The sequence below is a fragment of the Zootoca vivipara genome, chromosome 5, assembly GCF_963506605.1.
Source record: "Zootoca vivipara chromosome 5, rZooViv1.1, whole genome shotgun sequence".
NCBI classification, from domain to species: Eukaryota; Metazoa; Chordata; class Lepidosauria; order Squamata; family Lacertidae; genus Zootoca; species Zootoca vivipara.
In genome coordinates this window covers 16,946,832-16,952,849 of record NC_083280.1, presented here as the reverse complement: position 1 = coordinate 16,952,849, position 6,018 = coordinate 16,946,832, and the positions used below count along the sequence as shown (strand labels likewise).

The window sequence follows — 6,018 nt, the reverse complement described above, 5'->3', positions numbered from 1 at the left end:
CCGTTACCACACAACCAGGCGTTGTCCGGAACTAGCCGGCGACCGCGCGGGCCCATGGGACCTGTAGTCCGCTTCTCGGAAAGACTACAGCTCCCGAGAAGCATTGCGGGAAGGACGAAGCCAGGCGACGGAGGGGGCGGGAAGGGGAAAGAAAGGGAGGCATGAAAGGGGCCAGGAGGAGGGTGGGAGAGCCAGCCAATCAGGGAGCGGGACAGGGGAAGGAGGCGCGGCGTTGACCATGTATGGAAAGAGCGGGGCGGGGAAAAGGGGGAAACTATTCCAGGCGCTGAGAGACGCGAGAGAAACAACCCCGGAGGCGGTGCTCGCGTTCGCTGCTGCGTTCTCTGCTCCGGTGAAAGGAGCTGCTGCTGCGGAGTGAGCCAGGGGTGCAGCCACACCTGCAACAGCTGCGTCGCCCGCATTGCCAGACCGGCTCTCAGGTAGGCGAGCGCGCCAACAGCAGCAACAACCGGGTGCTGCAGCCAGCGCCGCTTCGCCCGCCGCTTTTGCGGCGTGGAAGAAGCAGAGCTGGGCTATCTCTCTTTCTTAAATAGAATAGTTATTTTCAGCGCTTTTGAAAGAACGGCAACAGCACAAGGGGTTGTGTTTGGTGGTGTTCTCAAAAATATTTTTTTTAAAAAAAAATGTTCCCTTGCTGCTCAAAAGAACGGCACGCTGCTCCTTTTTCTTTTATCGCGGATGCCAGATGTTTCAGCAAAACAACTTAAGCCACTTTCGATCTCTTAGGAAATGCCGCCTCGGTTTCATAGACGCTGCTTTGCGAATCCCTCCGAGGCACTGATAAAGAGCCGCGGCTGTTTTCTTCCCTCTGGTGCCTAAGAGGGTGTGTATATTCTTGTGCCCGCATATTATGCAAACTAGACGCGTTTCCTTCAGAAACAAAAGCCAAACTAAGCCCTGCGGTCTTTTCTTTCTCTTTCTTTTCCTCATCGGGATTTTGGCCAATGCCCGATTTCTCTTGAGTCCTTAGAGAAAATGCTCCTTCTACTCGAAGGGAGTCTCGTTTTCACCCATTGCCATTCTCCGCAAGCGGCGATTCACATGTGCTCTTTGCTGGGAGTCATTCAGACAATGCTGCCATGTACTGTAAGAGATGTGCAGAACTTTAAAATGTAACACTGAGAAGTAGCATTTTAGTGTTTGTGGGTGCGTCTCTGTGTGTGTGACAGACGCTATGAATGCTGCCTCTTAATATGTATCACCTTAGATTAGGTGCTCTTGATATTTGCTCTAGATGCTATCTGTGTTAATTTCACACCTATCTGCTCCTAAGGTGCTTTCTGCTGCATAGCATCAGGGTTTCTCTTAATGAACTGTTTTGAAACATGTTGGACGTTTTATATTGAATCTTTAGGTATATTTAATATCAGTCCAGTAAAAGTATCCACAGCCTGTAGGCATTGTAAATTTTCATGTCTATTGATGCAAACTGAAATCGGTGACAGTTTTGCGATTTACTTCAATGTATCATTGTTTAGTAGCTCCAGCTGCTGTTAAAAGAAGAAAATGAAAGTGAGTTCTCAAACTGTATACAGTATTAAACAATCTTACCAACAATAGAAAAGGAGGTGATGTAGTGATCGAGAGGGGGAGAATTATGCAGCTTTAACAAGCCATCTACATTTGGGTCTCCAGTACATTTAAGGTTGTAATTCTCTGTACACTTTCTTAAGAGTATGCCCCATTCAACACAGGGGGGTTTACTTCTGTGTAGAGATCTGGTTGTGTGCTGAGAAACTTGGATCTGCAGCCTAATTCTGGAAATGTTTACTCAGAAGTAGGGCCTTCATTGGGACATACTTCTGGGTAAGTGTGCAGAGATTTATTCCTACTAATCAGTGAGTCTCCTTTATATTATGCTTCCAATTCTATAATCTGCTTCTCTCTAGATGGTTGCTAATGCATGCCACTTGAAAATACGAGACCCATCTTTGATTAGAACTTTGGAAGTTTCACATTTCATGTGAAATTGCAAAACCAAAAGTTGGTGTTTAAAATTAAGCCCAGGGGAAAGAGAATCAGCAATCTTCCATACTAGTTGCATCAGATGATTGACCCTGTCAACCAGTGGTGATAATGAAGAACTACTGTGCAGAAAATCTGTGTTACCTTTGAAACTACTGCCTCTGTTCAGAGCAAGTGAGACAGCAGCATAGTGTGTCATCATTCATCAATTTCCCCCATTTGACAAAGGGTAAGAAGCAAGAACGTTATCCGAATATTATGCCCTCTTAAGAAGAAGAAAAATCTCCTTAGTGTGCTAGTCTTCACATTTTTCCCTTTCTTCCCATAGTGAATCACAGAGCGCTTCTCAGCATTGTGTTCTGTGATGCTACTTGTAGGCTAAAGGTGAAGTAATCCTATGACAGAGAAATGCAGACATGTCAAGTTTCCAGCGTTGTGTTTTTCAGAACAGTCCATGAGATTATGAGAAGAATTCAAGTGTTGAGAGGAGCAGATGTTGGCATTTTCTTAAGCTTGACAATTTATGCTTCCAAACTGGATTTGAGCCAAAATAATAATAGGAAACCGATGTCAGTCACGCCTAGGTGAAAATAAAAGATTGTCTAGGATTTTGTTATGGAAGTTTCTGGTTTTTTTTTTTAAGGTGTAATCCTAAATGTGTTTACTTAGGACGATGCCCTTATCCCAAACCATTGGTCCATCTAGCTTAGTATTTCTACACTGGAAGTAGCACTCGAAGGTTTCAGACACCTACCTGGTTGGGCCAGTGATTGAACCTGTTACCTTCAGCTTGTGGAACAGATATACCACTGAGCTACAGCCCTTCCACATAGTAAATAAGCTCAGATCAGTTCAGCGGAACTTATTCCCTTAGGATGCAGCCAATTTATATTCTGAAACCTTTCACGCAGTGGTGAGTAAAACTCTGTACATCATTAACAAATGTAATTGTTGCCGTCTGTGAAATTACTTTGGAGTAACTGATGAATTGCATCACTTTTGTTTTGCTGTACTCCTCTAGAATGCACTGCCCTTTATACTCACTCTGACATTGTATACACCTTGTCAGATGCCAAAACTCTCCTAATTATACAGGCTTCCCCAGAAAGATGCGTTGACCAGCACGCAATATCAGATTTCTTAGGGCAACTTGTTTTTCTATATTGTATTTACTGTATTTTCAGTGTTGTACACCACAGTGATAGTTGCTAATATTTAACAGTCTTCAGGATTCCCAAATACGCCCTTTGAACATAGCAGTGGGCGCAGCGGTCTAAATGCCTGGTCCTGAGCATGTATGTGCCAGTGCCACAAGGTTTTTTAGGATTAGGCCATAGCTCATATTTTGGTGCTTTGATTATGCTTTGTATTCATGTTTCCCACTCCGGCTTACAGGGGCCCATATCTTACATTCCCACAAGTTTCTGACTGCTGTTGCCTTTGGTTAATCCTGTTTTTTTCCAGTCATGCACAAATGAGCTGTAATAGGCATATGGAAGACCGGTGAACTCGGTACTGATGACACAATTAGGGATGCTGCGTTTGGTCTTGGCAGGTTTCCCACGGGCATCTGGTTGGTCGCTGGGAGAACACGATGCTGGACTTAGATGAGCCTTGTGCCAGCAGATCTTTTCTTGGGTTGCTGTCCAGCAAGGGGCGCATATGCAGCAACATACAGAACCTCCATCCAGTGCCTTTGCATTGGCCAACTTGAGGTTGCATAAGAGCAACAATAAGGAGTTCATCTTTCTGCTCAATCAGGGTATCTCTGAATGTAGCTACTTCTCTATCCAATTCATGCCTGTGATCACAGAATAATGGGAGGTCACCTAAGTCCCGCCTTTCATAGCCTCACGTCTCTGGCTGTTGTTGGACTACAGCTCCCGGAAACAACCCCCGTGTTGCAGACTTGAGTCAAAATACCAAAAAAAGAGGCAACACGTTGACCAATTCCACGGGCGAAATATATCTGTTTTTATCTTTATAAACTATAACGACATGCGAGAGAGTGATCCAAGGTAATCATACTGTTTCGGTTTGGTCTTCTTCCGTTTTTTAACTACAAAAAAATCCCCAGCCAGCATAGCCCAGTGGTCAAGAATGATGGGAGCTGTAGTCCAGCAACAACAGCAGCCCTGATGGATGGCCCTATAGCAAAGCCCATGATCTCCCAAAGTGGTCTGTTCCAACGTCCTCCTGTTAGGCCATCTACACACAGGGTGTGTTCGGACATGGAGAATATTGCATTCATTTTCCTGGTTGTAGTGCTAGCATTTCTGTTCCATTTTCTAATGTCCTTTCACACTGCAGTGTACCTGTTGGGTTATGCAGCTGCAGCTTTTGGACTCAACATATTGCCATGCTGCAGCTAAATTTTGTTTTGCAACTAAACATCAGTAGGCACTTTCTGTTGGTAAGAGCTGTTTGACAATGGAACAGATTCCCACAAGAGGTGCTGGATTCTCCTTCCTTTGAAGTTTGTAAGCAGAGGTTGGGTGGCCATCTGTCGTGAATGATTGCAGGGGGTTGGATTGGATGACCCTTGGGGTCTCTTCCAGCTCTATAATTCTCTGATTCACACCAGTAGGCATAGTGTGATACAACAATGGGTGTTATTGGACAGCATCACTCTCCCCCATGTTTTCTGCATGTGTGCTTCTGTTCCCCCGTGAAAATTTCAGGAAAGAACTGTATGCTTATGTACCACCCCCAGTTCTTTCTCTTGTTCTGGTTTAAGGGGACTGCCAACTGTTTCCCCCCTTAGAATCCAATACCAGAGAAATCAGCCCCTCATATATATATGTCCTTAGTTTCCCTGAAGTGCAGTTTACATCATGTTAACGCTCAAACATAATGCAGAAATGAACAAGTTAGGGAACCATCAGAGGAAATGGAATAAACTGCTGTGTGAATGCAGCCGAAATCTGCTTCCACTTATTAGTTCTAGTCCTGCTCTATGAGCAATGGAGAATAAGCCTTCTCCATCTCCTTCATGACAAACTGCTGTAGCTTTGAAGATAGAATAAAGTAGGTTTTTTATTATGACATGGGCTTCTATAAATTGCTACCTGATTAAATAAATCTTAGTGGGTTAATTATGTGAGTTTTGATTAATTATGAATTTTGATGACTAAATTATTGATTAAATCTGCATACTCTTACACGTGAACAAAAGGAGTAGTCCTGAAGGCAGAAAACCAAACTTATAGATGATGCACCCATGATTTGTAGAAGGCACTGTTTTACCTTTACTACACAAGGGAATGCCATTTCCATGATGGCAGCCTCCAGCTACCATTTTTGTAAATATTAGATTTTTTTTAATAAAAAAAAACCTGTCCTGCCCATAAGGCAGGGCATCTTCACCAAAAGAGTTTTAATATTGATCAGCTGAACATCGAAGTTCTACAATAAACTTCTGTTTCTGTAGGTTTCCATACTGCACAATTTCTGTGTTGGATTTAGACTTTCCCTTCCATCTGTGGAAGGATGCAAAAGCCACTGGAGAAAGGAGTGGAGGTGGTTTTTAACCTTTATTCTTTTCGCAATTCCCACATTCGTTTCCCACACTGTTCTGGAGGGTTGCTTAACCATCCAGAGCAGATTCTTAGGAGGTACAGGACTGAATCCAGTGCTGTGTGCAGGCATCCCCAACCTTTGGCCCTCCAGATGTTTTGGCCTACAACTCCCATGGTCCTTAGCTAACAGGACCAGTGGTCAGCTATGAATGGGAATTGTATCCAAAACATCTGGAGGGCCAAAGGTTGGGGATGCCTGGCTTTGTACAGGTACATGGAGTTTGGCTTAAACAATGGAGCATCACCCTCTTCTCTTTGCGAAACCACAAAATCTGCTATGGGTGGTCTCCTCCAGCGCTCTGGAGCACAGAAGGCTGCAGAGGAGAGGAGAGAAACATTTCCTTGCAGTTTGTTGCACAAGCAGAATGACAGTGTGCAATGCACCCTTCAGAAATGGACAAAAATTGCTTCTCTCTACCACCTAGTACACTTGCAGAAGTGACTTGTTCTCCTG

General features: G+C 44.1%; 1 protein-coding gene across 1 annotated transcript in view; it reads left to right on the top strand.

Moving 5' to 3' along the window:
* The first annotated feature begins 278 nt into the window (after positions 1-278).
* The window catches only part of SERPINI1 (serpin family I member 1), an 83,177-nt gene continuing 77,437 nt past the window's right edge, over positions 279-6,018 (top strand). Inside the window, exon 1 of the mRNA XM_035132373.2 lies at positions 279-440. The gene's annotated coding sequence lies outside the window, so the exon portion shown is untranslated. The remainder of the gene's footprint in view (positions 441-6,018) is intronic.